The sequence below is a fragment of the Siniperca chuatsi genome, linkage group LG7, assembly GCF_020085105.1.
Source record: "Siniperca chuatsi isolate FFG_IHB_CAS linkage group LG7, ASM2008510v1, whole genome shotgun sequence".
Classification (NCBI taxonomy): Eukaryota; Metazoa; Chordata; class Actinopteri; order Centrarchiformes; family Sinipercidae; genus Siniperca; species Siniperca chuatsi.
The window spans coordinates 9,914,805-9,926,729 of record NC_058048.1 but is presented as its reverse complement, the minus strand read 5'-3'; positions in this window follow the sequence as shown (position 1 = coordinate 9,926,729).

The following is an 11,925-nucleotide window of genomic DNA, read 5'->3' as shown; positions in this document are numbered from 1 at the left end:
TCTCTGCCGCACTTACGCATATGTGTCTTGTTGCTCTAAGAGGGATTGTGTGAGTATGCATTAAGATGATCTAATTCTAACACACATTTATAGTTGATATAAATAATTTGGTACATGGCCACAAGCCACTGGCAATAAAGCGCCCCAGTCAGAATTTTGTCAAAACGTAGTGCAATAATCTTTGCATTTCTTTAAACCTACACAGAATAGCAGAAATATAAGATTTATCCGATGAGACCCTTTTTAAATGACATATTTGTCTATCATTTATATCGTCCCTGTGTAGCAAAGTTCTGTGTCAGCACTAACATTGTATTGACATACATGTGTGACCAAGCCCATCTGATGACATCTAATCATGATTAAAAACAAACTATGGGAAGTATTTACAATTGCTCACACACCAATTCAGACCCAGCCATACAATCTCTACACTCTCTTCAACACCAAAGCCCCTTTTTCACAACCATCAACACAGTGATTATTATTCATCACTCTTTTGTAAACATGAACTTGTGACTGTAATGAATGCATTTCATGCAGATTTCTTCCTGTAAACATTGTTCTAATTATATTTAACAAGGTATGAAATATGCAACAACGTGAGAACGTGAGTGTTGTGTCAGCTCATTGAAAAGCCCAAGCTGGTGTTTAATTTTCCTTTCAAACAGTGCATTTTATTCCAGTTACCTGCTACACGCAAATACACAAACACTCACATGCATGCACACACACGAACAATTTATGTCGACTGGACATTCCTTCCTAACAAGCTGGTGTAGTCTGGTTTGCAGTGTTGGGCAGTAATATGATTACTTTAATTCAGTAAGGAGGAGTGTAAGAGATTACAATTTGAAATTCAGTTGTTACATCACAGTTACTAATGCCAGTAATGCTCGGTTACTTCGACATTTTGGTGGGGTTGGCTTGTTTGCTGACATACCAGGAGTTTGAAGAAGGATTTATAGAAATTTCTTCTCCATGGGTTCTGTGGAGAGACTGGTCCGGACGTGTTGGCTATTAGTGGATGGGCTGGATGGGCAGCTAGCCTCTGCCAAAAGACGAGAAATATACCTTATGATAACTCCAAAGCTGTCTTTGGTCTTAGCTGGCTAGCTAGCAACTGATAAGCCTGCATTCAGGAATCAGCAGGGTTTAAAGCGTGTGTGAAACCTGCAGCTTCACTGTACGGAAACTACTGGAGTGCTGCATGCATTTAGCGGGGCAGAGCTCGTTGATGATGGTCAGTAAATATCTCCAAATCGTATAGACTACCTCCTTGTTAAACGTCTGTTTAATATTTCTACATGTTGATGGTTGTACTAGTAAATTAATTTGTTGTTAGGTCTATAGGTTTTAATTACCAGTAACCCTTATGGCTGTACAGCACCAGCTACTAAAAGACTATCACATACACTAAATGTCTTGACTGTCAACACAAGAAAAGGCGTAGGCCTTACCCGAAACCCAAATGAGCTCAACTAACTTTCCCCACTCGTTCCCCGCAGTGTAATCCACTTGACTGCACAGTCAAGCCAGCTCAGTCCGCTCCAGTCGTTCTCTCGTGTTGACAGTATGCACAGAGCTTGAAGTTAGCTACGGATCATTTAGGTCAACAAATAGACACAGACAGAAACTAAATCAAAATTCTTCAAGGTTGAGTGTTATCAGTCATTGTCCATCACGGCCTCAACAAAAGAGAACTCTTTACTCTCACTTCTCCGGCATCTGCCCTAAGACCCCGAGATTGACATCCAATCAAAAATAACAAATGACAACCTGTGGCCATGACGATTACTAACCATGTCTCCTGAAAATGATGTTTATATACTACTAATTTGCAACGGCAAATCAAGAAAGACACATACCTCCAGCTTTATGACTTTCTCAACATAGTAAGGACATGTGTTGAATTTAAGTGTCTGCAAAGTCGCAAAATGTTCATACTGAAAAAAAAGCTCACTGACAAGGTATTTATTTTGCTTTCTCTGTTCAATATCCACTTGTGGCAACTAAACCATGTTTATTGTTTTCACGGTTATGTTTAGGCAACTCAAAGTACTTGGTTAAGGTTAAGGAAAGATTGCTGGTTAACAGTTTTTTGGATAGATATTGAAAAAGTTAAAGGTCACCTGAGGCAGGACATGTTTACTTTTCAATATTTCACCAGAACCACAATCTTTCCCTAACCTTAATCAAAGTGTTTAGGTAGCCTAAACCTAACCACATGTGGGATAAAGGACGCACACCCATCTCCAGTGTCAAAGGCCATCCATTCTGACCACCTCTCTATGACTTCTGTGCAATACAAGAACTTAACACTGGAAATGGAAAACATGTTTCCAGTGAAGATGATCCAGGACATAATTACATTTCCTCCAAAATGTAGGCCTATTTAGTAATTCAAGTTAGTACTTATATGAATGTAATTTCCAGGAGACAGAGTTGCAAATACGTGTTGAGTAATGAAAAGTAATGTAACAAGTAATGTACAGTAACTATACTTTTTTTGTAGTAAAGTTATGCAATTATTTTTTTAATGTATAATATGAAGTAATTTATTAAATGAAACTTGCCCAACACTGCTTGTCTTCCATCATGATCAAAGTAATCAGTAACATGAAGTTAATGAATGTACGTGTACATACTGGGGCTCCTTGAACTCAAGAGCTCACAGTCAAAGCAGCTGCCATTATTGCTGATGAGGGGCCTGTTGGTATACACCATCATCTTTTGGGAGGGAACACTGTGTTTATACAAGCAGTGTACCATGCTGTTAAACTTTCAGTTAATGAATATGCAGCTCTTTGAACGGGTATGTTCCCAAATAAGAACTCTTTTGTTTAACATTTGACCAAATTAGTACAAAATGAAATTCAGAAATTAAAAAAGGCACTATCAAAGCGAACCATCATAGGCCAATATAACCTTACATTGTATATTTTGTTTTGAAACTATCCTCCTCAGTGGTAGTGAGTTCTTATCAGTCAGATAAGTTCTATAAAAACAAAGTGTGCCTTGGTTCGTGTTTTTTTTTTCTGCAGAACATTCAGCTTTGCGGATGCAGCAAAAAAAAATCTTCTAGGGTGGAGTTTCTGATAAAGGTGGTTTCCTGTATTTGCTTCTTTTAGCGAGGAAACATGTGTATGAGTGTGTGTGTATGTGTATGTTTGTAGGAGAGTGAAAGAGAAAGATATACTGAGGAGAGCAGTTCCAACGGAAAGTGGAGAGGATTGTCAAATCAGCAGAGTACATCCTCTTGGTCATTCAGTGTTTGTGTGTGTGTGTGTGTGTGTGTGTGCGTGTGTGTGTGTGTGTGTTTGTTTGTTTGTGTGTGAGTGGAGGTACATGTGCGTGCTGATATGCATGTGTGACCACTCCACCTCTGTTTACAACTGTAAAGCAAGTTGCTAATGGTTGCCTGGTCAATGACCCTAAAAACAGACTGCCTCCCCCCTGTCTCTTCCTGCTCACCAGGCCTTATCTCTGCTACCACTGCTGACCACTCGTTCTCATCTGCTAACAGGGAAGGGTGACCAAGTGTGCAGAAAATGCTGTACCTGCTTTAGTTACTTTGCACACCGTTGATTTCTACTTAAATTTCAAGAGTAAGCCTATACTCCTCCCTGTGGATTTTCACAAGTATTTACAAGTTTTACAGTATTTTTTGCACTGAGTCATGTCACACCATCAAGATTCACTTTAGACATTATATTGGGCTTTTGATCAGAACAGGAAATCACTAGTAGTAATCTGTTCTTGAAATCTGGCAATGTGATGTAGCTGTACTTGCCAACAAATTCAGTTGATTTTTCTCCAGATCTACTTGAACTTAATGCATATGCCTGCTGTCAGATTGACTACACCAGTCATAATAAAAGGCAACTCATGAACATAAATGGTTTACTTATTCCCACCAGTCACAATTGTGCCCACAATTTTGGTTTTGACATTGTAAACTGCTGAAAGATTGTTTATGTGTTTGTGAGTGAAAAGCAAATTTGTACATGAAATTAGTTTTTCATGAATCAGAATCAGAAATACTTTATTGATCCCCGAGGGGAAACTCTTTTGTTACAGCAGCTCACTGTCACGTCAGTGCACACAGGAACAGAAGTACTAAGCAAAAAATACAATACACTATAATACAGCTAAGATAAATTAAGTACCAAGTGGGTATAAGTATAAAATTAAAATAAGTGTGAAGTACAAAGTGGGTTTACCGGTTGATGATAATAATATGGTATAAAGTAATAGTGCATGAACTGCCAAGTTAAGTGTAGTTTATTAAGATTATAATGAGACGGAGGATATTGCACAGCAGTAATAGAGTATGAATAAATATCAATAAATTAAACTGTCCCGTTTGTTAGTTAACATGTTAGTAACTGAGCAATATATGATATAGTATTATACTAGTATAGGAATAATGCATAAGGTTAATAATGCTTTACTCACGTTTAGACTGTATTATTTCAAAATTGTAATTAGATAAATAACAGTACAATGAATATGGTATATACATTATGAACAGCAATCAGGTTTATAATATGTATGGTGTAAACATAGACAATATGTACAGTTGTGTTACGGACAGAGCAGACTGGAGACACCAAGATGATACGGATAGAGTTTTTATTACACACGATGTAAACAGACAAAGAGGAGATGGTACTTATACCGTCCTTTGGCTAGCTTGGCTGGAGATCTGGGGGAGTAGTGACACACACTGGAGACTGAAAACTGGAGACCGAAGACACACGGGACAGGAATCGGGAACTCAGGAGAAGGGAAGACACTAGCAGATGCGAGGTAGGAGTCCGAGACGTAGTGTTGGCTGGATACAAACATCTGTCCTACTACAAACGAGACCGGACTCTGACTGGGGTGAGGGATGGTGTTTTATAAGGGAGTGGAGTGATGATTAAGTGACAGGTGACTGGGATTAGTGCTCAGATGAGGGAGTGCTATGTGTGAGGTTAATGACAGGTGAGTGTGACTACTGGCTGGTGAGAACATGACAGGCTGTGACAAGTTGAATATGGTCAGAGTTAAATGTTAAAAATAGATAACAGGAAGTTAATGCAGAAGGCAATGAGCCCTAGTAGCAGCAGCAGCAGTAGTGTGGTACCAGTCTGAGGTAAACAGACAATAAAAGTCCTGAGGTTCAGGACAGGACAGGTTCAGGTATATATAACATTAGAGACTGATACCAGACTGATATTCAGTCATGTTTTTAGACATATAATTTTTATTGGATTTAAGTAACAAATAGATAAACTTTTAGATCGTATGGCATGTTTATCTAGATCAACTGTCAAGTGTATTACTAGCATCCAATAACTGGTAATATTAAAAAGTGAAACAAATGTGTGCAGAAATGTAAGCATGAGGTAAACACGTTGTGTAGGCATGCTAAGTTGTTAATGTTGTGCAATTGTCCGATGAGTCATTTGAAAAGGATGACTACAGTTTAGCTTAGGATATAGGAATAGACATAAACAACAGGAAAACACTGATGTTAATATAATTTACTTGCTATCTTGCTATCTCTCCAAGATCACAATAAACATTCAAGACCAATGCCACTTTTGCCAGTCACCCTGCTCTGCTTTGTTTCAATTTGCTATCACCTGACAGCGAGTCCCCTCTCAGCACACGTCAGCTGTCCTCTGACTCAGTACTCTGGGCTGATTCCCTGACTACAAATTTGCCTTGGGTATCTCTTCCTCTCTCTGTCCATCTCTCTCTCTCTCTCTCTCTCTCTCTCTCTCTCTCTCTCTCTGGGGTTAGTGACTACAGGGGGAGATGGTGAGAACAGTGGGCCGTAGCCTTTCCCAGCCACAGCCCAGAAGATTGCTGTGGAGCAAGGAGCCCACCTCTCGCCTCAGCCCCTGGCCCCCCGGCCCCCAGTGATGTGGGAAAAGCCTGGGAGGGTGTCCCACTGAGCGCGCTCAGGCAGTCGTCCCAGGCTCCAAACCTGTCACTACAGCCCTCTCAGTTGCAGCAGCAGTCACGTTGGGCCGAGCTTGTTGAAGATAGCTCACTTCATGAGTGTTTTCTTTGCCATGTTGTTTCACCTTGCCTCAGACCAAACAGAAAGTGCCACACAAGCTGCAGTGGGAGTCAGTGAGGTTGAGATGCACCAGTGATTCGTGACTTCTTGTTACCACTTAAAAATATCTTTGGAAACATCTGTTTTGGTTGCCTGTAACAGTCACAAGAGGGCTATTGATTGACATAGCTTTGACAGTTTTCCAGCCTTGAATCTCTGGTTTCTGCTTTTTTTCAAACTCATCACTATTGTTTCTTTTTTGGGGGGGTGTTTTCTTTGTTGTTTTTTTACTGCTTTTGCAACAAGCAACTGTTAGAATCATTACTGCTTTAACAACCACTTTAAATGTAATAACTCTTATCCAGCTGCATGGCTAAAATTTGAGAATTACACAACGTCCATGTGGAGTGAGAGGGACTGAATGGTGGCTTGGTGAGTAATCTCTGGCTAGTCCCCATGTGTTAAACTGATAAAGAGCAGGAGGATCTGTGTAGTGTCAAATCCTATTACAAACCAAACACACGCACATGCACAGATAAAACAACTTTACACAACTGCAGAGGGTAAGAGTGCCAAAAAAGATGAAAAAGAGAAATAAAGAGCGAGCATTGACCTTCAACTAGGCTTAGAGAGCATTATCATTTTAAGATCCTTGCATGTCTCCAGCAGAAGTTCTTGCCACGGAAATGGATATTGTTCCACAGCTTACACCTCCTCTGTCACAACACTTTCATGTGAGAAGAGGAGATCAAGCAGAGCAAAATTGCTCTGAAGTTCCAAACCCAATGATTTTTTTTTTACAAAATACGCAAAGAATCATTAATCATGACTGCTATATGTTCACATGCACACCCCTCTCTCAGCTGAGAGTTTTTTACTCTTCCAGCCAACCTATTGCACTGATTCAGCGTCCATATGCGAGGGAGCAGATCTTTGTATGGGAAACTCTGTGACCTGAGGAGTGCTCGTCTCCTCTGCAGCGTGTGAACAGCCACTATCCTCCCTCCTTTTCCCCACGCCCCCCTTCCACCCGTAACACCACTTCATGCTAAACATGGCATTATATTTTTCTCTTATCAGCTTAAGGTTTCATTGTCTCAGTGAAGCAGTGACCAGTTGGCGCCAGACCAACCTGCATCTGCTTTACATTAGCTGTGAGTCACCAGGAGAGCCCTGTTTATACTGCCTAAGACAAGGACGCTTAGGAAGACAGCCAGGAGACAACTTGTTCTCTTTTTTTACTTCATCTTGGATATTGTGAGATACATGCACTGTCAGAGTCTGGGGGGAAGCAGCGGGGTGGGGCATGAGGGGATGGTTTGTGGTTATGTGAGCAAGAGCTTCTTGGCACATCATCATATGACTTTATCCTCTCTCACATGGTGAGAGAAAAGGGGATATGAGTGCACAGATTGTTTTATTGTTTAAAAATATTGCATTTGCAGAGTCACAGTAAACACATGATTACATAGTGACCACATAGAGTTTTTAAGCCAGTTTATGTAAATATAGGTGAGATGCTATTGACTCTGTGGGTTTCCAGGACATTTACTACTCATTTAAAAATATACTTACGATGTTGGCCTGTGGTTATGATTAAGGGAGATACATTCTGCTGATACCACTTACGGTATACTATACCTGAATGGCACTGAGAAGGCAGACAAAGTCACTCATTTCATGTCTTAAATTTGTCTGAACTTAATTTTCTTCAGTTGTATCAACCTGTCAAATACAGTGGATAATAAGAAGAAATGAGACAAAACACAGACACACCCTTAAGGACTTCCAGTTATAGCATTTATAGTAATAAAACATTCCTAGTGCCTGCTTGACACCTGTTTTGAAGACAAACTTAATTTCTAATTGTAACATTTAGTAAAAAAGGCACATACTCTGCAATAAAAATAACATGTTTTGAACTAAAGGTGAATTACATCCAAATTATATAAGAATAGCATTTTGTTTCAGTATTGTCTCAGTATTGTCTCTACATAAGACGGTGTAGATTATTGTCTCTACAATTAAAATAGTACAAAGGCATTAGGACAACTTTAGGTGAGATGATGGTAAGAGTTTGAAAAAAACTTTCTTAAACAATATATTATGTCATAAAATGTTGAGACGCCATTCATGCAATTAAATCTAGAGGCTTACTATTGTTGATACACCTAAAAATAAAAACCAAACACAGATTATTACTGCACTTTGGCTTTTCCAAGATAAGTTCAACTTAAACTCCATTTAAAAATGCCTTCTACTCAGGATTCCCAGGAGCTCCCTGTTTTCTATAAAATCACAGACTGTCCACTTTTGTCCTCCACTTCCTTTGGTCCCCTTCAGCTGCCAAGCACAATTACATTTCTGGGGACAAAAAGCATTAGCACTGGAGACTCACATGATATCACTGAACCGTGTCTTTCCACAGGCTGATGCATTTCAGGCCAGTGGTTACTGTAAGTCAGGAGGTGGTGTTTATAGTGTGTTGGAGAAGAGTGGAGCTCACCGTAGTGCTGCACAGGTAAGCTCTGAGACACACCCGCCAGGCTCTATCCCAGGTACTGCAGCACTACAGCCTCCTTAGTCACACAACAAACTAAACTAAAACTAAACTACAGTTTAATCAAATTGCTGAATTAAGTTTCAGTGAAAACTATTGTGGTTTTGTAATTGTAACAAATCATCCACTGGAACATGATCAGACTGTCTGCTTTGGTACAATGCAAACAATTTATCACAGACATTATCAGCTTGGGAAAGTTTCTTTTTACGGTTCAACAAAGACCTGAATGACTAAATGTCTCTATTATTATAAATATAACTTTACAGGCGTCCATAAAAAGCTTAACCAATAAACAGTAAGAAACAACACTAAGAGTCTATGCTTGCAGCTCTCTGAAGCTGTTTGGCACAGTGATGCTTTGAGCTAAATGCATACATCAGCATGCCAACATGCTCACAGTGGCAAAGCTAACATGCATATGTTTAACAGGTTTATTGTTTACCATATTTACTATCGTAGTTCCACATGTTAACATGCCAACCTTTGCTAATTAGCAATTACACAAAGTACAACTTTGGCAATCCATCCAGTAGTTATTTAGATATTTCAATCTGGACCAAAGTGGTGGATCGACCGACTGACATTGCCATTCCTAAAGCAATGCTGCTAGCGTGGCTAAAAAAAACCTTGAAATAAATTTGATGTGTTTAAAAGTATTTAACCCTTTTGTAGTAACTAGAAAACATTGAATTTTGCGTTTTATACCTTTGTTTTCGGTCATCGTTCTATCAAGATACCCTCTCCTGACCTGTTCACTTCTCTGAGGACTCTGGTCTCAGCGGTCTTCTCCCTGAGTGCCAGGGGAGCAGCCCTTCTCACTTCTCGCTCCCCTCCATGCTATTATAGCCCATAGATCAAGATTGAGCTAATGTACTTACTGTGTTATTGCAACAAAAATATTTCAGTCATGTTGTATACATATGCCTTCACACAAACCAGGGGTGTTTCTGTCCTTTCCCACAAAACTTTAACCTCTGAAGTGGCAAAGGTCGAAACAGCTTACTTCACTCACTGTGGTCTTTGCAGAAGGGGCTGTGCTTAAAGTCCTCATTGGGACAAAATATTTAGTCATTCTCTAGTCTTTCTAATCAGAGTTTTACTGGTGTTTTTCCCAAAGCACTCAATGAACAAAGAATTTTGATTATAATCCAAACTATTATTCCCTTATTTCCAACCTGTACCAGTCCAATTTATCTTGTAAAAATTATGGTCTGAGCTCATCTGTATGAGGCAATTACTCAGCCACCTCCACTACGAGGTAAGCCAAAACAGAGCATGCAACATGTCATGGAGCACATCATCAGCCAGTTCTCATGACTCACTGCAAAAAGTGGGACAGCAGGTGTTGTGTTTGCCTCCATTGTACATCTAACTGAACCATATTTGCACTGACTGTATTTTATGTTTTCTGTGTTTTGTGTTTGCTGTGCTGGGGCCAGTGAGCTGTGTCACAGGGAGCAAGTGAAACAAGAGTTAAGCCAGACAAATGCCAGTCAGCAGCCAGCCTGTGGTCAAAGCATGCACAGGCTGAAGGCTCACTTGAACAACATATTTTTTTAGAAATGAAGGTATAAGGAGGAATCTGACTGAACTACAGCATTCATCTTTCCCTTCGCTCATCATCTCAAGCTTTCCCATACTTATTTATTATCCATTATCCTTCCTCTATTATCAACCCCTTAAATCTTTTTGTATTCACTTACAAAACGCCGGGTAAGGGCAAGGGAGCCGGCTGAAGAGAGACTGACAGAGATATGAAGGCTGAGTGAAAATACGATGTGTAATTGGTATGATTGCATGCTTTTCTTTTGCTCAAACAGTCAGCTGGTATATGAAATCTCTCCTTCCACAACTTATTAACATTGATTGGCATTTAATCTCTGTAAATGCATTGTTGATTTTGCATATACATATTTTTCTTGATTAGGTTGATCACACACAAGAACATTTTTCATTTTAACACATATGTCTGGTTAACATCAATAACTGTACATATGTTCTGAACATTTAAGGGCACAGAAAACGATCCCCCATGGCACTGTAATATGCTGAGCTGGTGCAGATTTACAGAGTCTGTTTGGACTCTGTAACAGATGTTAAATAAAATGTTGAATGTCAAAACATTTTGAAGTAAGAGTGTCATTGCTGATTGCACATAAAGCTACTTCATTACATATAGTGAATATATACAGTGAATATCAAACTTTTAAAAAGGATTATGAAAAAGGAGGAAAAATAGGTTTTGGCATAAATAAACAAACAAACAAACAAACAAAGGAATATAAATAAAGAAAGCACATCCATGTCATAAATCCTAATTTTAGGTTAGTCTTAAACTCTCCTGGAGTGGCACACTACAGATTTATTTGCTCGGTCCTACCCAGGATTACTCTTGAAGACCAGTCAGCAGTACTGCGTTGTAAATCAGGCCTTGCCCAGCAGGAGCAGGACCACAAAACCAATGGTGTTGAGGGTCAAAGGTCAATGGGGAGGAAGCTCAAAATCAGGCAGCCACTGGTAATAACTTTATCTACTCTGAAGGCCACAGTTCTTTCATTAGCAACAGGCTTACAGTGTGGCACTACACTTTTGACACTACGAATGAGTATGTATAGTATAGTATAGTAGCAGTTATTGATTTTGTGCAATTCAAAATATCCTAGAACCTCAGTAGTGTTTAATCATATAATATAATATAGATAGCCCTTTTATTTTTCCTTATGGCTGTCTGTGAGAAATGTTTAGATTTGTCGAGAGGCAGCCTCTATGGTTCGGTCTAGCTGTTACACAGAGCTGTTACAATAACTCCCAAATTTCACTTGACCAACCTCATAACCTCCAAGTTATTTCTCCCATGATTGTTTAGTCATGTGGGCCAGAGCCTATTAAGCAGTTTGCTGGCAGAAACAACACAGTCAGCCTTACTGATAATAGCAAGCTATTGCTAAGAACTGGAGTAACTGCTGCTTACATTGTGTGTTTCTCTTTGGCTGCAGTGAATCACCATGCTTATTTCTGAATTTCTGTGGAAAGTACCTGATATAATAAGCAGGCTTTTCTGAAGTTTGTTGACTTGTTGTAGTTGAAAGTCACGCAATAGGAACAACAGTAATGACCACACAGGAGGGCTGAGCTGTGAATGAAAGTAAGTAAGTAAGTAAGTAAGGAAGAAACTGACGCTTGTGGTCAAGGAAGCTGACCCTTAGTAATATTTTCTCATGAAAAGGGTGGGATGAAGTGCTGCAGGCAGCAGTTACAATGTGTATTTGAGTGTGTGTGCCTGTGAAAATATTTTTCTTTTCACCAA